Source organism: Bactrocera oleae, chromosome 6 (assembly GCF_042242935.1).
Source record: "Bactrocera oleae isolate idBacOlea1 chromosome 6, idBacOlea1, whole genome shotgun sequence".
NCBI classification, from domain to species: domain Eukaryota; kingdom Metazoa; phylum Arthropoda; class Insecta; order Diptera; family Tephritidae; genus Bactrocera; species Bactrocera oleae.
Window position 1 is genome coordinate 73,433,725 of NC_091540.1, and position 25,421 is coordinate 73,459,145.

The following is a 25,421-nucleotide window of genomic DNA, read 5'->3' on the forward strand; positions in this document are numbered from 1 at the left end:
CGCCGTAGAAACCCACGGTGGTCACCTCCCTGACATGAAGAAGCTTAAAAGTCATAATTCGGTGGGAACAAGCGGGAACAGCCCGCTAAACATCAAGCCAAGGGTGTCAGCTCCGCTTTGGGAAATTCACTCGTACTCGTAGACACAACTGGTGCTGGTAAGACCCTCACTGGCTGTAGGAAATATACATGACTTATTAGAATATATAAATTTTGAAAATAATTTCAAGACAAAGAGATTACTTTGATTTTTCCAACTTGAACCACTGTCATCTTCAAGTTGATGAAGAATTAAAGATCAACACGATTTATTAATTGTTCCATGACATCCGAAGATAAAAATTCGAATTTGCACAGGCTTTGCTAATGGGCGGTGAAGAAACACATGTCCAAATTTTCGATTAGTAATTTCCCATAGCTCACTTAGCGAGAGTCATCGACCAATTATCCAGTTTTCCGAATAAAAATTTTCAAACTCGAACATTAACTTTTATTATTCGTGTATTGGCTCGCCTTCAAAACGCTGAGTAGATAAAATGCAGCCACATAGTTTCGTAGATATCTGCTGAAACATTTAGCAAGTACATACGTTTACAAACATGTGTGTGTGAGTATGTAGATTATTTGCTCGAAAGCTTTAATTGTAGCTATGAGACGGCGCTGTCGACGCCATAAAATGCGAAACAACAGTAAAATGTCCAACAACAGCAACGCCACCACCGGCAGCAACGTTGGCAGACTCTGCAGCAGCGACACACCAGCCGCAACGCTACGCTGCACCACCAGTGGCTCTACAGCGCCTCGGCTGCCAGACATATGTACACACATACCTGGCTGCATGTAGATACGACGGTATTGAAGCCGCACATTGCGTTTGAAATTTTGCGGCCTTTGCATTGTCAACGCGGCGACAGATTTTTTAGTCTTTTATTGTTTCGGAGTGGAAAACGTTTGTCGTTGACAGTCAGTGCGCTGAAAGCAAAGTCAAACAAACGAATTTACAAATCAACAAAAGATAACCAGCAAACGAGATAATCAACTGCGAGGCATTCAGTTAGTTCATTGTGTCCGACAAATAAGTGAAGCGCCCTGTCAATAACGGTGAAGTTTTGAATATTTTCAAGAGCGAAAGGGGTGAAGAAAATTTCAAAACAACAGTAAAAGCAAACAACGCCATATGAGCCACTAGATAACGGTGAAATAACAGTGAAACAACCAGAAAAACTTAACGCGATCTTACATTTAATTATTGGAATTCCGAAAAGTTATATTTTACAAACGCGACTCGGTAATCAGTCCTTGACAGCAACATCTACATCGGCAAACAATCAACGCTGCTCGCTGCTGCCCTTGAAAACACCAGCAACTACAAAATGTATGTACAAAACCAACAAACATTTATGTACATACATAAGTATACTCATATGCACATGAATCCATATATGTATATGTGCTTCCAACACATGTTGTCGGCAATAAAAATTATTAATAAAATTACGCTTGTCTCTTCATATTTGGATTTTAAACAGAAAGTGCACAAAAGGCCAGATTTGCCAGGACAAAATATATTTTGTATATATTACTGCACACATATGTAGATATATGGTAGTTTAGGAAATCAGGTAGACGATTACGCCAGTAAGCAGAGATATTAAACATTGAAATGTTAAAAAGTGCTATCTTTGCGAGTTCTAATAGTCTTGGCTCTGATATGTTTGGAATTTAATCGTAAATGGCGATTTTTCTAGGTTGCTTGCACTTGTTTATCTTTTTAGATCAAATAATCGCCTTTACTCTCACCTATTTGATGTTTGAATCCATTATTGCTGCTCTCACTCTCATTCTAATCTACTATTCAAGGTGCTGTGCTCAGCTAAAATATGAAATAATAAATATTGCGCACGTACACACACACACACACTCACGCACAATCATTTAGTCACTCAAGCATGTTTGAATGATGCATGCACCTGTTGGCAATGGTCTGCGATTAGCTCGAGGACTTCTGTGACCACCAATGAGATAAAAACAACAACAAATTATAATAAATTTACCACAAAATTCAACAATAAAAGATGAACAAACACAAAGAATCTCATACTAACGCTTTGATTTAGACAATGTTTAAGTTTTTGAAAAGTTTCGCTAACGCAACTTGCAAGCGATGAGCTATGACCGGCTGATTCATCCACCTGTGGCAGCTGCGATCACAGGCAACCAACAAATACACACATATTCACCGCTTTCGTGAGTCACCCGCTTTTCTCCTCCGACGATTAATTATCTATGAGTGTGTGCATTAACTTGTCTGCACCGCTGATTCATTCGTTTTAAAATAGGTGTTCGCGCTTTTCGTTTGGCAGGTACGAGATCTCTATCTAACAAGTCCATTTTATTTTGCTTTTGATTTGATTTTCGATTGCAGGTATTTTTTGCTTTTTTTTACTTGTCTATTGTGACTATTTGTTACGATCGTTTTATTTCCTAAACTATTTAAGATTGGTGCATGTGTGTGTGTATTTTTGAAAAAGCTGTCCCATGTCATTGTTGTTATCAAGCGAATTAGTGTAGTTTGTAACCATTATGTTGCAAGCTCCTCAGTTGAGTTTTGATTAGATCTCCCCACTATTTATCAGCACTATCTTACGGGTATACTTATACGAGTCTTTGAGTAATTGTAGTTCCCAAGTCCCATCTTGCTTTAGTGTGCCTTTATTTTATTCTATTTTATTTTTAAAATTTGATTTTGACAAAGAAAATCAAGGTCAATAGCACCTGATAACTATTCGCATTCATTAATGACTCGTTCAAAAAGAGAATTACCGAAAAAGTTTGATTAATATATTAGAATTAATGTTTGCTACAATTAAAATTTGGAATTAAGAATGCCACCTATATCCTCGATCCTATTGTAGACTTATTTGGCATTCCAATAGCGCCCTTAGCTTGCAGCTACAATTCCCGTTGTAAATTATTCAAATCAAATCAATTATAAACTCATAAAACTGATTGATAAAGGTACGAACACAGTATATCAATTTTGATGCTAAGATAAATGCTTTATACCTTTTATGTGAAAACCAAATACAACACAGATAGATATTTTTTTGAAAGCTTTTGTCGAAAAATTGTCAACAATGTGACAAATCTTTAGGTAATGAAAGATTTGTAGAGCGAATGGAAATTAATAGAAATGGTCAGCAATTACGAAAAAATATGATAAATCAAAAATTGCGGCACATGGGATACAATACACCAAATGAGTTAGAAACCTTCGCAGGGAGCGTGATGAAAGAGCATGTTCTACAACCGAGTCAGGAAGAAACGCTTTTGCAGACGCCACACTGAAGTCATTGTGATGAGTGTTACGAGCAGACGTCAGTTGTACGAGCATTGATGTTTTTGCCGGGGCACAGCAACTTGTTTGACATTTCCACACCTGTACTTTGTATCAAAGATGCAAGCGATAATGTCATTACGTCGTGACCAAAGCCACCAGGAGACAAAAATCCGTGATGATGGCAGCTAACGGTGCACCAAATAACAATACACTCGAACATTGTCGTTCGTACCAGCAGCATCCTCAAATCCGTCGCACAATGGCGACGAAAAGCGCCAAAAAGCGACAACGGCGAGCTGGCACATTGAGGTTACATTGCATTTAGGGCAATATGAATTACGCCAGCACAATGGCGAATCGCTGCTAAGCTGCCAGCCAAAACACCTTTAGTGCTGCAATTCGCGCGCTGATGTCGCACGTGCTACGCATAAGCAAGTGGATACACGCTCGCATTGCGTCCGCCGCTCGGCTCAAGGCAGAAAGAGTTGCCATATGTGTATGTGCATGTGTATTTCGCATGGGTTGCTCTGGAGTGGTGCACAATTCCGCATTGTAACTATGATTTGGAGTTCGTGGCACATTGTGCAGCGATTTTTTGTCATTCAAGTCAAGTACAGTCATCAAAGTAATGGACACACACATTCAAGAATCTCTTGATTGTCTGGCAACGTTGAGAAGAGGTCCTTGTATATTTTGTCATTTGAAAGATGACGATGCCGACTTCGGCGCGGCTTTAAATGCACCTTAATGTTTTATTGCTGAGCAAACAAAATCACGTATTAAGCACAGACGTAGCATTTTAGAGAAGGCTCCAACGAAACTTTTACAGTTTAGTATTCTTAAAATTGATATTTTAAAATGAAAAAGTAAAGCAAGCTTTAGAAGCTAAGTAAATGAACTGCTAAGATTTGTTCCCTATACATATTTACGAGTATATATCCGATATACATATTTACATGTGCTTCCATGAGCGCATATACAAGCACATGTGCAACACGCGTTCATAAAAACCGTAATAACGGAGTAATGACAATTTTTATGAACTTTCAGCATTCATTGCGGCATAAACTCACATTCGCTTATTTATTTCATCAATATTGGAAATACTAAACGCCTAATGAGGAGCCAGCAGAGATTTGCAATAAAAGAGATGCACATAAAAGCAGATTTTACGTCATGAACCCTTGAACGAATATGTTATAGTGGCACTTCTTAGCGCGATTTTATAACTTTTAAACTGAAATGATTTTCATATCATTTATATTATGACTTTTGACGAGCACAAAGCGCGCAAGCAAAACTTTTATGCACAAATATAATTTTCGGCCCGACAACGATTCCACAAGACGATCGATATTAACTCTGGATTTCCGAAGCAAGTAGTTTTTACGATAACAGTGCGGCAAAATATTTATATTTAATGTAGGATTGGAGGGTTAAGTCTTTTATGCTATAGATATAATTGAATATTATGGGGCTTTTGAAACTGGAATAGAGCAAAAGCAATATTCGCAAAAATGATCAAAATGAAAAAATGCGACAGAACTCCGCTTTTTATTTCACACGCAGGCTTGTGGGTTTGATGTTCGAAAATTCAAAAAAAGAATTTAAGTTTGGCATTTTATTTTTGATCCGCTATTTCAAAATGTTAACACATTTCTTAGCATGGATATGGACACGGACTTGAAAAACCAGGAAGGGAAAATATATTAAAAATATATGTCTATAACTATATGGTTTTCCAAATGCTGAATGCTTACGCTTTTTTCTTTTTTTTTATTTAATCGGTGTCCCCAATAATTTCTTGTTCCTCCTTTCTTTTTCATCTGTGGCTAAATACAATTTATAACATTTTTTACAGGCTTTAAAGTATTTATACTTTAAAATAATACAATACTTATACAAATTGTTGAAACTGTTTTCGCTTAAACAAAAGGTGGTTCGTTATGTACATTTGAACATGTTCTGACTCAAAAAAGAATTTTTAAAATCTTCTTAAATCTCCTAAACATGAACCAGCCACACACTAGATAAAGTACATTTTCATTTATTTCAAAACACACTGCAAATTCTTTAAATGTTTGACTTGATTATATATGTACACTCAGCGAAAAAAAAACCACCGCACTTTACAGAGTGGCTATATATATCACAAAACTTAGGTTCATGTTATCTTAAATTAGATATGTATAAGGTATACTTCTTATGAATAGTTCATCAGCCGCGCATTGGTTTCGATAGTAGTTAGGTAACATACTTGTAGATCTGAAACAGCGTCTCTTGCAGTATAAGAGAGTCAATTACGGTAATTTATCTGAATGAGCTGATGCGATATATTAAGTATCCATAAGTATACAATTCATATCTACCTTAAGTAATGTGTCTGTATTGTGGAATAAAAGTCTTTGTTGTACTTAGAAAGTTGTGAGTTTAACTATCAATTTCGATTTTACTCTCTTTCTACAGACCAGCTCTAAATCGTGTTTTAATCAAATGTTAAAAATATAAAGATTTTTGTGAAGATTTGGATAAAGAAAACAACTTGTATTTAATAACTGAGCATTTTATTATGCGCTGAGAATTTGGCATATTTGGATATTGCAAAAATGCTGCCTACCCAAAAATATGCGGCGTTTCCAAAAGTCATTTTTAATACATTACACTTCTCCCCGCCCACACCCCACCTAAGCGGCGATCAAAGTATGACGGCCCGGCGGCCTATGCCATTTGACACGCGGTAGCAAAGTAATAAATTTATCAGGCATACCACCAAAGGGGCACCAACGGGTCTGTGCCCACTACACACAATATTTAAGAGCACGAGGCTCAAGCAACTCACACCCGTCCAAAAAACTCCAACAAAGACAAAAACATGATCAAAATTCTGCGTGGCAAAAACTCAACTCTTCCTGCTCCGAGTAATATCTATAAATAAAAATGGCAGTAGGGAGTGTAGGGAGGCAGTAATGGGAAAAACAATAACAATAGCGGCAGCAACAACACATTGCGCCAGATTTATTACTATTGTAGCATTATCTTTTTCGCTTTTATACACTTCAAAAAAAATTCTTAAATCGTTGTTACTTTTTATTTGCATATTTCTTTTGCCTAATCCGCTTTCTTCTGCCACATGCCACATGCCACACACGGGCTAACTTCGGCAAGCATGCCCATGTACGTGTGTATGCATATGTGATGGCACTCTTACTATTCATCATGACATATGTTAGTTCACGTTATGCAACATTAGCTGAGCAATCACTTTGTTGTTCCTCCGAGTATTTAATTTATTTATTTGAGCATTCGTGTTCTCGTTTTATTCCTTTTTGGCAGATTGGCAGAAAGCACCTGCCACCCCAAGCTTTTCGTTTGCTGCGTTTATTTTTGCATTTTTCTCGTTCTGGTTGTTGACATTTATTTATTTGCTTAGCAGCTTTGACAAACTCCAGTCGACTGATGCTATGTCAAACAGGTCGCGTGCTCACTCATCAAATCCATAAAATAAATAGTCACTGTAAAACACATGGTCCACACAACCACACAAACGTCTCTTCTACTTGTAAATATGTACTTTTATAACATATGAGCTTAGTATTAATGTTGAGAATATATAGGACGAGTGCAAGAGGTTTGGCCAGACTTCTCCACTATTGTTCGGCGTACGTATGAGTGTTGCATTCGAATCCTTTCACGGCCGAGACTCGAACCCAGAGTGCACAAAGCGGTAGTCACGCAGCAAACGCACTCGACAAAACATGTCTGCTAATTCGCAATGGTGGAAATAGCAGCAAAATATTAAAGTCCAATGTTGGTAGGATTTACAAATGCGTATGCTGCAAATGGCTTTGTTATTTACATGATTCCACAGCAAATATGAATATATCTACAATTGGTAATCCACCGTAGCCACATTCTGTTGTACAATTGTGCTACATGGATTTCAATAGAAATAATATTTACAAAAAAAAGTATTAAGCGGAAATATCCGTCTCTAAATATATCCCCATAGCCTTAAATTATAAAGGATTAACCTCAGTGCACAATAGAACAGTTCCAAACAGTTTTTTTTTACTAATTAGAACTGTTTAAAAGATTTTCTGTATTTTTACTAAATTCTTTCTTCTCACTTTACTCTTTTTATACCCTCACTCTACAACTAATAGGCCCCTATAATTTAAGCCACACGTTCCAAAGGTAGGTATAAGTTGGTCTCCCTTAAAAATGCCATTATATTGCCTCCTATGGATACTTTCTTAACTAGCTCCAAAGCAATTGTTCAATTTGGCTGAAAAACTGCTTTTTCGGATTACCTCCTTCTTTCTCCCGACAACTTTCAATCAATACAGAGGCAAATATGTAGAATGGAATTTCGGAAACATACACGCTAAAGCATCTCGATTCATGGAAGCAGCGAACAAGAGAAATTAACATATTTAAATGAGTAGCCACGGCGACATCTGAATATATCAAGCTCTCAGCAAAATAACAAGAATATAAAGGACGGTGGATGGACATGGCGAAAGCAGAAGAATAGAATTAATAGCTGGCACCTAGTCGTGCATACTCATACGTGGGCGCCCAAGTACACAAAGGCGTCAAAGCTTCAGTGAACGTGTTGAGTTTCACACAAAGCTGGCAGGAAAAATCGCAATTTTTTATCAAACATTTCAGTATGGTGAATGACACTTTGTTGGCTGGATAGTGCGCCACTCGCACCAGCTCTTCTGCCATGCAGCACGTCACACCGATGCTCGCCTGGCTTGCCGGTAGATCTCACCGATTTCACGGCTCAACTACTAAGCTTGTGGAGAGCAAGCGGAAGCGCGTCGTGATTTTAATTAATTTTTTCTTTGATGCTGCATTTCTCGTTGCTTCAACAATATTTAAACACGCTTTTTGTGCTTTGGCGATGGCATATTAATAAGTTTCCTATTTCGGCACCGCTTTGAAAGCTGGCGCTCGGAACGCCTCAAAGGGAGATCGGTTTTCTGTTTGTCGAAAAAATGTTGTCACTCTGAAAGCACCTACAACTTCCTGGTTTTTTGTCCCAATCGTAGCGAAGTACGCTCTTCTTATCTTCGGATGAGGCGTTTAGGCATCGAGGCAAAAACCTTTTTTGTTGGTTGTTTGGTTTGAAAAAATGCGAAAAGTTTAGTGATAGACAAGTGAGTAAACGGTAGTTTTTGTGCTTTCGACAATTATGCAGAATAAATATGAAGTTTTTGTTCGAAAGAAATTTGATTTTCCACGAAGAACAAACTGTCTTCTACTCGCTCACAACCCAACCGCAAACTCAGCTTTAATATGACGTTAAATTCATTCTTAAATGAAAATACCGATTTTATCGCATTTTAAAGTGAAAATTCGTTTAATGGAATAGTTGAGAGAATTATCCCAACTGACCGAAAGAGTAAATTCAACTGTAATTTCGTCAAAATCGAAGCTTCGTTACTAAAGCTTATGATTTACCGCTTTTCGTCCGCCTCGTAATACGAAGGATATTAAACTTCTTAACAGTTTTTGCAGAAGCTGAGACCTCATCAATACGTAATTTTACTTGGTTTTTCCAATGTAGAACATCCAAAGTTTTGCTGTTTGTGTTGCCTGTGTAAACTGCAAGAATTTTAAAAATTTACTGCTAATTGGCATCACGGCGAATGTTAAACACGACATGCTTGCAAGATGCAATCAAATATTAAATAACCTTAGAAAATGATTATTAGTCAAACACAGACATATATAATATGTATATACTTGCGCACCTCCGGAGTAAGCTCCACTGAGAAAACAACAAATATCAACAACATACAGATGCATAGCTCTCCACCTGCCAAGTCTTCGGGCTAATTGAACGTCAGAAATCCGGCAAGTTGCGATTTCAATGAGTTTACTCTTCACCGAGCGGGTCGAAATAAAACGAAATACACTTGGTGCATAGATTCGATTCGACAGCACTGCTTATACGCCCGGCTTCACCACTTTGATGCCAAAGCGGAAGGAACCTAATTGGCAGCGTAGCAATCTGCTTCGAATTCTCCTGAGCTTTCCAGCTGACAGAGAAGACATGCAAAGTAGGGCTAGGGCGCTTAATGAGATGATGTGAGCGAAATAAGAAGTTAATTATAACGGCTGCACTCGAAATAAGTATTTCAAAGCTGCGCCCAGCAATGAGCGAAGCCTCAAATTACCAATTTCAGCTGATGACAATGCCGTTGACGACAAGCGGAAAACTTATGCCAACAATTATAATTCTGCCAAAGACGGCGATGAGATTTACTTCAACAACAACAACAAACGGGGAGACTAGTACACCACTTATAATAAGAATGCCAAATAACGGGCGCTTGGCCGTGGCTGCGGGTACAATTAGCGCCGCATGTCGACAGGATAATTTGGCACACCTCAACAGCAGCGACAGCCACTCGCAACAAGCAACCGCCGTTAGTCAACACCATTGTTGCGGTGGCGCGTATTACTCACAAGATTGCAATGCGGCCGAGTTGCCGGCCACCCACCAGAAAGAGCGCGGTATTGGTGAGAAAATGGAGCTTTCGCGAAATATTAAGTTAATAATCGTCCTTGCCACTAATTGCATTCGCGCAAATGTTTGACACATTTAAGCCGCTCCAATGCGAGTGGAAGCCAAAGTTTTTAAGTAGCCTACGCGAAAACTAATGATGGTGATCGTAAATAGGTCTATTGTTACTTCCCTCTTGTGGGCCATACCTAACGGCAATAATTAAGCAATTATGTGAAATTATTAAAATTACTCAAAAAGCGACGGAGCAGCGACGGTGAGGAACGACACCGTTAAATTCTTCAGATAACAATGTAATGAGCACGCTTGTAGTGCGACTGGTTTACTTACGAGTGCACTGTCGGTTATCAAATGTCAAACAGTCAAATGGTTATCTTTTAGACATAACAGTTTCTAAAAAAAAGTTCAGCAGTAATGGGGTACAATCTCTTCTGCTCACTCATTGAACAACAAACCAATTTATTTTCTTGTATATTGGTTATAGTTGTGCTGATTTGAACATATAAGTTAAAGTGAATTTTATACAACAACAATAGTAAACACTCATTGTTAATCTCTTCAGAATTATTCTCAGCAAAGTTTATTGTTCTCTGGTTTCTATTACGTAATTGTGATTTCTTGTCTTTACATCAATTCTTCTTGGCTTTCTCTACTCGTTTTTATGACTCTGGCAATGCTTGACGAGTGTTCATAGCGACGCGTGTTCAATGCGGACATTTCTGAATGCCATTGGCAACCTTTTCAATGTAAAATAGCTTAATTCATGCATTAATTCTTATAATTTTCAATTGAGACTTGATTGCCTGTCATTATGCTTATTCTCTTTTCAAGGGCTCTCAACTATCTTATTACCCGCGACTAAGCCTGATATCGAGCAGTACTTATATCATTGTTTCTTCGAATTTAATTCGTTCATTGTTTTGTTTGTAAAACTTCAATTAAGAATAAAAAAAGAAAATTACCGAAAAATAATTGGAATATTGTATTTATATCCGTCGTAAGTGTATTTATTCTCATGTGGATTGTTAAAATCAGTGTTCAACTTTTAAGAGTAATAATTGTTTCAAGCCTAGATTGAAAGAAATTTTTGTTCGCCTCCAAGTACTGTCATTTAATTTTTTATTAGCACATCTAAGGCCTGTAAAAAATGAAGTATTAATATATGCTGTTATAGTGATTCCAACGGAAAAATTAACTGGGGAGCTCCGCTTTCTTATTTGTATGTTTATCTGAGACCCGCTTTTATTATTTATTTATTTCCTTTAACTTATAAGAACATAGTTATCACCTGGAGCTGCCATTTTAACTTTTCTGCGTATTTTGTTTAGTATTTATCTGGTTACTTCCAACCAATTGACAAAAACCCTAAATGAAAGTATCTTCAAGAGCAAATATATCCTCACACTTATGCAGAAGCTAAAAATCAAGCTGAAAGTTATTAATATTTTTTATTTCATTGAATAAGGATACCCAAACAAATACAAACAGAAGATTTGCAGTTCGCTGCTTCGCATAAGCTTAGCGAGCCATGTTCAGAAAAACAAATGAAGGTCTTTAATAAGCTAGTAGATATCCACTGTTAGTAATCGATTTATTGTTTTATTTCCAAATTCCTAACGCCGCACTTGAATGAACTGCATCGTTGAAAATATCTTCTATATTTATATTTCTCAGCATATTTGTTGACAATGTCCAAATCAAATGCAAATCAATGTGAATATTCTTAAAATTCCAACTTATTATTTTACTGAAGCACACTCACACATACGCACACCCACAAGTAGCCATCACCGACGAGACGTCGGCCACTTTGACTTTCGAGTGTTTTAATTGGCAAGCAACCAAGAATTTCAAATGGCTCTCCGTCCATGCTCTGCGTCGTCGCATGTCAGTAGATGTGAATGTTGTTGCTGATAATTAAATTCTCTAAATTTCTTGCAATAATTTATTATGTATATGTTTATTTGCCTAATGCAGTTGTTTGCCCTGTTCCTTGGTAAATTGATATTTTATTGCTTCGGAGACTGCAAGCTGCGGTCTTCATGTGACTACAAAAACAGCAACATCAGTCTTGCAAAAACCAAAATAAAACAACAAAAACCTTTAAACTGTAAATATTCAATCTCAGTACTACTTCTGCTCCAACAAAAGCCATTATGCGAATTAGTAAAAACAATGCAATTTATGCTATATAGGAATGCAAAAGAAATGCTTCACATTCTGCACATAGTTTAAGAGATAAAGCAAAAAGCTTAACACAATAAATTTTGCAAGCAATAATATAGAATGTTTTTGGACAATACTGAGGTTTCTCTTCTTCTTGACAATAATTAAAAAAGACTCCAAAAAGCACAACGGAATATGCCAAATTTTATATTCAAATTACCAGTTTTAACATGAGCGGAAAGCCCTCTCTGAAACCAAAACGTAATATTTCCCAGCATAAAGCGCATAGGATTACTCACTTTTGTCATTTTCATTCGCAACCAAAAGTTACTGACAATATTGGCAACATAAGCTTTGAAGCCCATTCGAACTATACTTTTAGGCGCAATGTACCAATTCACACACATATGACGATGCGCAAAGCCAAAAGTAGGCACTCACACACTTACGCCGGCATATATATCAGGCCTCTCTATTGGCACACACGCCCAACACTGACGAAATTGTTTAGCGCCATTTCACCTAATTTCCGCAACACGATGGGGAGGCACTCCAAACGTTATTCACTGGATCAGCACTACTCGTGATAGCTCAATGAACTGTTTGTGTTTAAAAGCACAGAATTACGCAGATGCTTGTAAATTACGGAGGGTCTTAACCAAAAGTCACAAATTATTTGGAAAATTATGTACCCCATAAATTCTCCTCTTCTAAGGCTGTTCAGTCTCGTTAACTTACTTAAACCAAAAAAGAACGTCCCTAATGTATAGGCGCCTAAAGATAGTTTGTCTTGCTTGTTGCGTGCTAATCGCGCCTCGACACGGTCAGAGAAACTCATGACTCTGCAGCTCATACACGTGCGTATGTGTAAGTGCGCTCAGATTGCATGTACATACATGTTGTATACTCTGTTGTTGCAGCTAATGGTACAGCACATTACATGTCACATCCCTCGCTGCTTCGATGCTTCTGCGCTCCAAGCAAATCTGCCCAATAAAAGAATACTTTTAAACAGGAAAGTGATTATCGATCAGTGCTTCAATGCGAAACATCGCGTCATACAAATCGCTGATGCGGATGCATTGTTGCGCGTATGCGGCTCCTCTGATTGGTGGTGCGGTGAGCGCGACGTGTGTTCGGACGCGGTAATATGCCATCAATCTATGCCAGCAACTCAAAATGCACTCAATATTTAATGCCAATCGAAATGAGGAACACATTGCCTCCAACATATTACCACATATGCATGGACTTGAGTGTAGCAGCGATTGTGTGCAACGCACTCACTTCATTTTGCTGAAATAAACGCTTTACCTCATTCCCACCAGCAATACAGCGCTTTCGAACGCTGCTACCCGTCAACGTCCGCGGCATATGCTCATCATTATCACTCACGTCGCCGACACAATCACCCAAATGTGTTGTGAATGTGTGGGTATGCGCGCCTAGAAGTATGCAGCACTCCCGCTACCCACACAAGGTACAGCAGGGGTGCAGTGCTTTCTTTGGCCACGCTTTGCTTCACTCACGCAAAGTTCGATGAGCCGTAGGAAAATGCGCTGTTTAGCCTTTAGAACCGTCTTGACGTTCTAAGAGAATGAGCTATTGAGGATTTATTAGATTTAGATTGCTTTAAACGCCAGCTCTTGTATGCATTCGTGCGTTCATGTTTATTTGTTGGTGTGAGCTTGGAGCTGATTGCGCCGTATCTTAATCCTACACAGCATTCGCTACACCTTACCTAACCGACATATCCGATCCCACTCGAGCACACACACACACCCGCGCGCCATTCCACAAAGTCGCTCCAGAGCTCATCGCATTTGATTGGAACGCAATTTTAATAAACCTCTGCGCCTTAGTGTCGCTGCCTGAAAGCAACGCCCTCACCTTTAATCTCCACCGCTTATAAAAAGCGCCGCTTGCAATTATTTGAATTGGTGTGCATGCGCAAAGTGGGTCATGTTGAAGTGTGCCGTCAATTCACGACTTCCTTGTAGCAAAGCCACACACAGACATAATAACGCTGAGCTAACTGTAGTTAAAAGCTTACGAAAAAGTCCGAACAAAGTCAGAAAATGTTAAGTTGAATAAGCGAGTACTCTACATACTCACACATGTACAGATGTGCAGACGCGCACAGGTTTTGAAAAAAATGTGTAAAGAACCGCATTCACGAATAAATCATTTGAATCATACGTTAATTTAAATCATTAACTCATTCACTCAAAAAATTGATTTAATTACAAACGCAAAATCTCTCGACCGCACAGAGCTCTGCGAGTGTAATTGCAAATATGTTTGCGTTTTCAACAAAACTGAACAAAAACAACGCGGCGTGCAGGGAAGGGTCAACAGCGACTACAATTTAAACCAAATCGATAAAATTACCACACACGCGCACTCACACTGGCATGCTCACCCACACAAATTGAGTGATAATGTGCATATGCTGACACACACACACACATATTTCGCACATATTTGCATAACAAACTTAAAAACATCAAAATATTTGCCATATGCATTATACTATTATATTATATACATAGTATATATAATATATATGTATACCAAAACACAGTGCAACAAGCTCAAGTCCATTGCCACATATATGTGTATGTGTGTACGCAAGTAGGGGTAATGGGAAATGTTAATGCCCACTGCAAATATGATTTAAATAACAAACCAATATTTGCGCTAAATTGCATTGCATTGTGGCAAAAAGTTCGTGGCTCGTGCGAACAGCTGGGAAGCTGGTAAGCTGGCGCACATGCGCAAAATTTGATTAATTAAGTATTTATTCATGTACTTGGGCATAAACGCATACATAACATATGTTCATGCACATACATACATATGTGCGATGTATGCACTAGTGTGTGTGTGTGTGTGTGTATGGGTCGAGTGTAGCTTTTGTTGATTTAATGAAGTTAAATGCACTTGTGGCAGTCAACTCGATACGGGTTTGAATAAAATACTAATACGCACGCATACCCTCAACCACACAGGCGTGTGTGTGTGTGTGGATATCAAACAAAAGGATGACTTATCCACATTTATTTGGTTGAGCGCATTTAGCGAATTGTTTTTGTACATTTAATTCGTGTGCGCAGCAATTAAGCGCCAAAATGAATATGCAATTAAGTTCTGGCACAAACTTATTTTAGAAATAATTAATGCACATTGAAAAGCAGCAATGCAAATGCACATAAATTTTTAATTTCAATTATTTTATTCCGCTCGCACAAAAATATTTCCAGTTTTTCTAACTGTTATTTTATTTAATTTACAGGTAAGTGTCACAACGTACAGGCGTGAAGCTAATAAATATATAATTAATATATTTCGACTATTCGCCACACATGCGGTATGTGTGTTCACGAAAGTATGCAATTAATTCGGTAACTATTTTTATACTCTTGCAACATATTACTACAGAGTATAATAGTTTTGTTCACCTAACAGTTGTTTGTATCACCTAAAACTAATCGAGTTAGATATAAGTATATATAAATGATCAGTCTGCCCGAGATATCCCCGAAATTAAGATATCTTAATAAAACTTGGTACACATTTTCCTTGGCAAAAAAGTGAGGACGAGTTCGTAGATGGCGTCATAACTAAGCACTAAGTTAAGACATAAAATTGTAATTCAACACAAAGGATCGCAGAAGCAAGTGATACCTGTAGGCTAAAAGTTTTGAAAAAACGGGTCTAGTTTATGGCCTTCAATTTAAGTCAATAAGATACCAAAATTGATTGTAATTTATCCACGATTTCATCGAATAATGGTTGTTTAGCTCTGTCGCAAAATTATTTAATTTTTAATATTTTTTAAAGTTTTGCCAGCCTCTATAAGTATTTCACCGGCTATGAGCCTTGCAAGTTGCAAGAGTATGAAATGTTTGGTTACACCCGAACTTAGCTCTGCCTAACTTGTTAATTAGTCAATTTGATAATTCGAGTTCACATTAAGCACGAGAGCAATATGCTTTGGAAATGAAACTTCGAGCTCGGTTCCATTTAAGTGACTGCCAATAACAACAACGAAGAAGTTCAAATTTTTAAATGCTTCTTCTTTCGCACAAAACTAGTGAGTGCAACATTAAAGCTTTAAGCGTCAGACTATACCCAGACAAAGCAGAAAGCCTCAGTATTCTCTGTACAGTACAGTTTGGTTTTGTTTCCAAATATTGCTTAGCTAAGTAAGTGTCCTCTACGTGACAATCTCGCATTATTTGGCAACTCTAAATTAACTCTACAAAGCAAACATTTCGTTCGGGAACAACCGTTAAGGTTGGAAATCGAATTCACCCTATGTATTTGGCTGGTAAAATGTTCAATCTAAAATTCCTTATCCGCATGCTCCTGTTTTGCACTAGCTCTGCCATATCCGTATTCCACTAAATATTGAATTTGTTTTTACTATTAACACGGAAATAATGTAAAACAAGAATGTATGTAGGTGTGTATGTGTGTATACCGTTTATGACATGTACGAAAATGCATGTTAATCCATGTGTGCACATAAGTATATGCATACGTGTGCTTACGTACCGTTACCTCGTTATAATAAAAATCCCTTTCCAATTTCATTGCCATTTGCACTTGGCAAAGGAAAGTAATCTTTTAGCTGTTCGGTGGCACACAAAAAACACAAACTTTAATTTAACTAAAAGTTTTCGATTTCTCAAACGACTGCGCTTTGGCGAGTATTGCCCATCCCCTCGGCCCCTTCAGCTGTTGCGTTGCGTCTGTTCGACTTCCTGCATAAGGAAAAGGTATAACATGGTGCGGAAGATGATGTGAGGGGTTTGGTCATGTGTGAACTTTTGCTTGTTTTTGCTTACCTGAAATACCTTTTAATAAATATTCGGGTTTATTATTCTTTTGGTGCCACAACTTCCCTATGAGTCTCGTAGATGTCCGCCCAAATAGATGTTAATCTTTGATCTAATGCGAAATAAACTAAAGACGTATCAATCGTCAAAGAAAAGTTGAAATTGCGGTCGGAAGGAATTTGCAGTACCAAGTAAACCACCTAATAAACCCACCTCTCCTCAAGAAAGGGATGATAGAACTTTAAAGAACTCACCTCTGAAGCGTCTGCTCGGGTCTTGAACTTTCAAGTTCTCATAGATTGCACAATATTTATCTGTTAGCCTTTCGTTAGGAACATATCTGAATTTGAGTTGCGCTCTGTGCGGCGTTTCACCTGAATTTCAACAGCTGCACATGGCACATGCATACATGCATTTTCCGCACGTGTGATAAATCAGCACTTTGCCATTCTTTGGATAATTAAAACCAACAAAATAATTTAATTGGAAAAAGTTTTGTTTAAATTTAATTCTTGCCAAACACGTTCCTCATTACTGGTGAGCTACTGGGGCTTCGAACCCATGGATATGCTCAACAATGCAACCATGCCGAAAATACGCACCTAACGGTTTCTTCTGCTAGTCATATAATTTGCTCGAAGTTTTACGTCAACGCCGCCGCAGCGCTGCATAGGGTTGCACACACACGCGCCATTTGACGTTGTTGCTTGTTAACGAATACCACCAATTCACCTAAGTAAACAGCTGCATATGCCACAAATGCAAACGGCGCTGAACTGTGTCGGGTAAACAAATGCAAATGAAAGCCGGTGCATACACATCGGCAAATGCACATACATGGACTTGGACCACGGCTCAGCAATGCTCACTAACTCGCTCTTTTGCACGATCGCAACACATGTGTATGTAATATATTCAACACGTGACTGCTTTGCTGTTTGTACCTCCACCCTCACCCTCTCCCCACACGCGCTGAAAGCAAACTCCACTAAAGACAGTTCCTGCCGCTGACGGTAGCTGTTGCGATAAGTCTGGTTTCGCTGGAACGTGTGCAGTTATCACCTATTGGAGGCACTTCTGCGGTAATTGCGTTCGTACTTCGGCATGGTAGTGGCTTTAGTGGTGATCTTGATTGTGTTAGTATCGTTTGATGCAGTGTCAGTTCGTTTGCACACTGTTTCCGCTTGTTTATCTCTTTGTTTTGGGTTTGGGCAACGCGTAATTGCTTGAAATGGCATTTTGTTCTTAAACACAACACACACTCGCACAAACATACTCGTATGCCGCACACACCCAGAGAGGGAATTAAGCGAAAAATTTTAATCACAATTCCATCCAGATATCCACATATGTTCAGAATAAAAATGCTCAGAGTTATTTAATCAACCATTCAAGACCGATAGATCTTTTTTATAGCTCAATTAATATTATATTTTACCAAAACATGCTTTATACAAAACTTCAGCAGCAAAGGCTCTCGCGGAGGATCGGCCAGCTCCTCCAAGCTCAAAGCCTGTTTAAGGTTTAAAGGCGAAAATAAAGTAAGTAAAACACGAGGTTAAAAGTTTTGATTTGTTTGTGGGCTAGGCGGAAAAGAGAGCGGAAGCTAAAAGCTCGATGAAATGCCCTAGGAGACGCCCATGCTTGTAAGAAAACTTAATAAAATCATTAGAAAATCTTAAGCTTTTTAGCAAATGAAAATCAAATTGAATAAGTAATGAATTGGAAATGATAAAGAAACTTGCACATATACAAGGACGATTTGCATGTCTAAGCTTGTGTGTATGCGGCTTATATGTAGGTGAGTGTGTGGGTGTGCCCCTGTCTGTTTGGGCAAACAAATAGTTTGTGGTTTCGTCTGCCCGTGCAAGGAGGAAACTTTGGTTCAAAGTAGGTGTACATACAAACGTACACTAACGCATACACACACATATGTACATACATATAAGCGCACGCATATGTATTTGGGTCCGTTTGATGTTATTGAATTCTGATTGAATTTGTTTGCTGGCAAATCGAGTGGAAATCATATTGTACCCGCTGCATGTTCGCATGTGTGTGTGTGTGGAGGGCGGTTTGGTTATGGAAAATTGCTTATTTCTCGTTTGCGATTTCATTTGTGCTTCATCTGATTTCAATTGCCGCATCCCCCTCACATCGCTCGCTTTCGCAAACACACGCGTGGTAATTCGGTTTTCGATTCATTTCTATTTAATTTCAATACCATCACACACATACGCACACAGGTAGAGGAAAATAGGCTGATAGTTTACATACAAATCTTCTGCTAAGCACCTGCCGCCAGCTACTATTCGTATAGTTTCCTTCCATTTCGCCAGCGGCAGCACAAGCACACGTAAATTCATGAATTCTGTCGTGTGCAATTCTTCTCGGTCCTCTTTGTTGACAGCCATTTCGGCCTTTTTGATTTGCCACTTTTGGGGCCGTTTAATGTTCAGCTTCGTACACACACGCACACTCACGCTCACATCACTGGTCTACGAAATGACGGCGGCCACAATTCCCTCGGTGCTCATTGACCTGGGAATCCATTTTTAACAATTCAGTTTAAAGGTGTGACTTGTCTAAGTTGATTAGACACCATATTTCATTGAAAGGATGTGCACTCATACAAATTGGTTTCGATTTCGGTTTCGGTTTGGGTCGTCGCTGTACATTAGTTGTTTGGTTGCGGCACAACAAATCACATTTACAACATTTGTTCCATTTGTCTGATCAATTCACTTAGACAATGTACTTAAGTAAATGAAGGAAATGTACCCTTTAGTGCGAGAAATTCGAGGTTATGGCTTCATTTGTCTGTACAGACATTTCGGGTTAAATACTAATGCCGACTTGTGACTTCATAATCAATACTGAAATCAATATTTTTCATATTTCCTCTGTAAGTCTTAAACCAAATATGGAACAAGATTGCTGGTTCGAAGCAGAAAGCACCGCTCCACAAGAAGTGCATTATTTATGAAGTGTTAAGCTGGGCCCAGCTTTCCGAGAACGTATGCAAAGATTTGTCTCCTTTACATCGGTCAAGTAAATTGCAAATCATTTCCGCATGAATCGTCTTGGTTGTTTGAGTATTTCTTTCATGCCGTCCTGGTTTTGCGTTCGTACAAGTGTCCTGCTCCTTGATAGGCCTTCATTTCCCCGCTCGCCTGTCAAATGAGCATTCACATTAGCAAAAGGAGAAATGACCAACTGCTAACAATAAATATGAGATGGGAAATTATTTAGCTGCCAGAATAAAAATAGAGATATGTGTGCGTGACTACAAACAAATTTAAAATGTGCATATTTATTTTTGCACAATTGCACATAAGCAGAAACGCAGGGACTGCTCGGCCACTCGACCACACGGCCACTTGACCAGCAGCCAGCAGCCGACAGTCATCATTCATGCATTCATTCATTACATTCAGCAAAGCTATTTCGCTTTTATATTATATTTGAGCAAGTGTTTGTTCCTTTATGTCTTGCTCTGCCATTTGCCGAGCTTAACAAAAATACCTACTCGCACACATACATACAACCAGCTATGCCCGCTGGCACTGGTAGATTTTTTTCTTATTTGTGCATTTATGCGGCGACCTATCCATGTGTGCGTGAGCGGTTTCCCTCCGTCAGGACAAGTCGGGTGGCATTGTTGCTGATCCACGTCATACGAACAATATGAATAATTTTTAAGTGAAATAATATTATTTCTGCCTCCGCCTAGCTCAATCTGAGAGCATTGTTGGTTTTCTAAGCCACTGCGGCCAGCACACATACACACACACTGGTGTCATTTTCAACAATAACAGACAATTTTACGCATCAGCAAAAATTCATGAAAACGTTTTATTCCAATAAACCCACAGAAGTCTCAAAAGCGTTATGCTAAAATCGCCAAAAAAAAAAATAAATAAATATATCCAGTGCCCGACCATTACAAACACCGAAAGTGAAATAGTAATTCAAGCAAATTTCATTAAGGGAAATGAGAAAAGCCAAGCGAACCAAAAAACCACGGCAGCCTCAAAGATTGTCTTACGCCATATTAGTCGAAATGGAACCAACTAATTTGCCTGACAGTGATAGGGCTTTGTAAATAAAAATATTGGGGTTAATAGAATGGAACCCCCATAATTGATTAAATAGCTTTTAAAGCGGCTCTGTAAATAATTTTAAAATAACCTCGTTTTCCCCGCTCATAACCAAAAGTGTTGGACCATCTTCTTAGATTTAAAAATATGGCTGAAGTTAAGTAAATAGGTTAGCACATCGAATATAAATGAAGTAAAATCCATTTGCTTTGAAAGCGTATGCCACATAATTAACTTCATGAAATATTCAAGGTAAATTGCACTTATTTGCAGACACTTGACTTGTATTGAATGTCATTTCACTATTCATTTATTCAATTGTCACTTGTGGTAACCTAATGACTGACTGGCATAAGATATTTATATAATTGCATTAATGTGTCACGCAACTGTCGACTGATTACTGCAACAAAAACAAAAGCAAGTTCACACATAACTGTTTACTTTGAAAATATCTAAACAAATCGGAAAAGGTATAAATATTGGAAGAACAAGCAAAGTGGTATTAAATAAAAACTTAGAATTATGGAATTTTACTTAAAGAAAACTTCGATTATTAGAATAATTTCTCTCCCATGTATATCCGGCCGATGAACTTCAACTTACGCGCACACGCTCCCAAAATGTTACTCAAATGAAAATCACTTTCGTGGTCTCGTTCAAAGTCAGGCGTACACAAATAACTGTTAACCACAGAAGAGAAGTGCACAGCAAAAACAGTTGAAAGTGTTGCCATAATATTTTCAAATTTGCACACTCCTCGCCGCCTCTCAGGCACTTGTGGTTTTTAATTCCTGCAAATGCCGTTCATGCGTATGCATGAGGCAGCCACATAAAAGGAATGTGGCATTTTAATCTATAAAATGTCAATTAATTTAATTTACACACAGCCTACAACTTCCTTGTGAACCACCTACGGGAAAGCAATGCGGAATTAACAAAATTATTTTGAAATAATTTATTTTCAAATAATGATGGTCAAATATACTCTTGGTACGTCCCTTTCATTTAAGCTCGATTTCCTATTTTTTCCACCAAGCCCTACATGTTCTAATAATTTACAATAAACTATACAACAACACATTTTTAAATGTAATTGAAATGTTCAATTTTGCACTAGGAGATACCTTTATTTAATACTATCCTATTGAGCGTTTTTCCCTAGGGTGTTGTGGTTGCGTGCGCATTGCTTCTCATTAACTTTCGCATACTCGCATTAATGCTCGTTTTGTATTTTGCCCGAATGTTTGTAAAAAGGTATAGTAATCGAAATAAAATTAAATTGCGATTGGAGCTTTGAGCCACCAAAGCTTCTACTAATACTATAAATTACTCGTTTGTCAAGTTTTAAACATTTCTGGGGCGTATACGTATATATGAAATTCCAACATACATAAATTTAAAATTCCTTGCATGAAGGGGTATACAAACCGAATGGTGGGCATATAGCATATTTGAAGAGGTCATCAGGAGTTTTCATAACTAATTTTGCAATTTTATCGCAATATAGATAAAAGCCAGAATCAAGATTAGGTTTATTTTCACCACTGGGGACTCGCCAATTTATACCTAAATAAATATGTTCGATTTATGTGTTTTACGAACACGAACTCAAATACTTGCAAATATTAAGAGACGCAAAGGGCCATATTAGCCATTTTAATCTCCTCTCGTTTTCAGAGAGTACATGGAGGGGTGTGGGGCTTCCACGCATCTGAAAATAACGAGCATCTGTTGTCACTTTGCCAAAAATTTGCTGAGGGCTATGCGTTTTGCATTTTACACAAATGGTTGCTGTATACCACCATGGCTGAGAGCAATTTAATCAAATGATGTATTGCATAGTATGAAATTACGAAAAATTACATGCAAATAAATTTAGGTGGCATGTGTACTCACACATGTATATGTATGAGTCCGCCTTCACCTGGCTGACGATATCTGTGCAAAGCTGCTAACCAATTCAGCCCGTCCAACTACTGCGCCCATCAACCTGCCTTAGCTGGCTGAAATTAACTTAAACATAAACTCCGAGTCACATGCGGCTGAGCTCCACACCTGACCGCAAAGACACAATGAACAACACAGCCAACAATCAAAGCGAAGCCATGGGCAGCAACTGCGCTGGCTCAGGGGCGAGTGGGAGCGTGCCGCACCGTCAACAGCAGCAGTTGGTAGCATCATTGGTGTCAGTTCGGTGCCACGAACGAGCAGCGCATGTAAATTGTGGTTAGCCACATGATCAACTGCTGTCACATTGAGGGCACACAAATGTCAGCAATCAGAACTGGGATGAATGTCGAGAGCGAGAGAGCTCTGCTGTGCGTCGGCGGTTGGAAGAGCAGCATAAAAATCAACAACACCGAGCAGATGTTGCCTCATTTGGCTTTCGATGCGGCACGTTCTGACTGCAGCTACCGGTCGTCAGTCGCCAATCACCAGACACTAGCCACCGGCCACCGCTCATCAGCAAGCTACGTAAAAGACAACATACACACACAAACAACAACTGCTCGCTTGTCGAATGTGTGGACTTTCGTGGTGGGTCGCAGTTATGATAATGATTTTGTTGTTTATGTCACACACACCCACACACACGTGGCCAGGCATTATTGGTATTGCTAATGCGCTCATGCTGATTTATGACAGTTGTGATCTAGTTGTTATTGTTATTGTTATTACAGTTATTATTATTTGCTGCAACAATGAATCCACATCAAAATGAGCGACTCATAGACAACACTGATCCCAACTACAGTTACCTGCGGACTATGACACGGCTCAACCCCGCCTATTAATTTGCACGAGGTGTATTTGTCGTAAATAGGCATCAAGCCCTGAACTATAATGTCCACCAACGAGTTATCGTAAATAGGACGAATGGAAACTGCCACCCATGCACGGTTGTGATTGAATGCTGGAAAATATATAGTTTACTTCCGTTAGATGGTACATTATGGGTGGTGTTAATCAGAATTGAAGCGATTTTGTGGTAAAAAAAAAGCATATGTTCATAATTATGTGGATACCTATGCCCGTAACGTAAAGGCAAATATGAAAATTGCGAAAACAATCGTAAGACTACCAAAAGACGAATACTCACGATTTGTAACGAGCCTGCATTGAGTAATCAACACAGAGAAATTCGCAAATACCTGGGATCGAGAACAACCCGACTTCCCAACCTCGCACATCATATTTCACAGCTAATGAAGTACTACATAGTTGACGTTGCGACAATTGTTGTGCAAACAGAAATTAAATCGTCATAAATTCATCGCACTATGCAGCAAATGGCTAACAAGTCAAAAGCCCTCAGATAAGTAACTAAGTGAGTTGCATGTCTAGCTGCAGTCTGGTAGGTGATAGCTGAAAGTTTTGTTGGCAATTTGTTTTTCCAAGAGCACGCAATCGCCGACACCGCCAGGCCAAATGATTCACTTTATCGCAATTATCGCATTTAGGTGGGTGCAAGAATGGACCCCAGCCATTGGAGTCCTTTTGAATAATACAATTTCGCAGGAAAAGAACTTGTTGGCCTAGGACTTTTAATTTTCAGTGTTCACTAATTCGTTTCTCCCTTTCTAACTTGAAGGCAGAAACAATACCACACTGATCTTCCAGAATTAAGTGACATTGATATGTGGTGACAGAAAAGAATACACAAGGGTCAGGAAACGGCAGCAATGCCACAAAAATTGCGAGCAAAAGGTCCTTCCCGTCGCAGTTTAGCTCATTTTTAAGAAAGAGGTAAACATAATAATGGGTGAGTAAATATGTCGATGTTGTTGTTTGCAGCAAGGTCATCAAATTTTAATCAAATGTCTCTTAGCTTACAGCCATCAACTTACCCGGTGCTTAACTGGTGAATTTTCCACACAAGTGTCTTTTAATTTAGTCAGTTTCTGGCGTCTTGGAAGCCTTGAAAACCTCATGAACAACAGAAAAATGCAAAGGAGGCACTAGACTGCTCGTGCATATGTCTTTGCGAAGCGGGTGACATGTTATTCGCGCGTTCAAACGCCTATGTGTGTGTGTGTGTGCCAAAGCAGAAATCTACATGTGTGTACGTGAACGAGCAATGCACATTCTCAAGTGTCAACAACGCCTGCTTGCACACACTTCAATTAGTCGGACGAGTGTTTAACTTGTTACTCGATTAGTTAGAATAAGAATAATTAATCAATGAAATTAAAATTGTAAATTAATGAGCACACACACATAGATACACTGCACATACTCAGACGCGCCCGCCGACGCAACAGCCAGGCACAAATCGGAGTGTTTGTAATTGCGCAATCAAGTACCACATCCACCACACACAGACATACACACATTTGTATGTGTGAATTTGCATACGCCAACGTAGCAGAAATGGGCATATGCAAATGTGTGCGTGCGATGCAGCAAAAGGCGCCATCTCGCAGTGATATC

At 38.7% G+C, this 25,421-nt stretch overlaps 1 protein-coding gene and 1 long non-coding RNA gene across 3 annotated transcripts in view; both read left to right on the forward strand.

Moving 5' to 3' along the window:
- Positions 1–25,421, forward strand: part of LOC106617608 (uncharacterized) — a 112,049-nt gene that overhangs the window by 32,678 nt on the left and 53,950 nt on the right. The gene's annotated exons all lie outside the window — the stretch shown is intronic.
- LOC138857806 (uncharacterized) lies at positions 637–24,747 on the forward strand. Of its 2 annotated transcripts, XR_011397004.1 has the most exons (4): positions 637–1,374; positions 22,668–23,602; positions 23,672–24,451; positions 24,583–24,747. It is a non-coding gene; the product is annotated as an uncharacterized lncRNA (long non-coding RNA). The 2 variants fall into 2 exon arrangements; XR_011397003.1 differs by having other exon boundaries at positions 810–1,374; positions 23,672–24,747.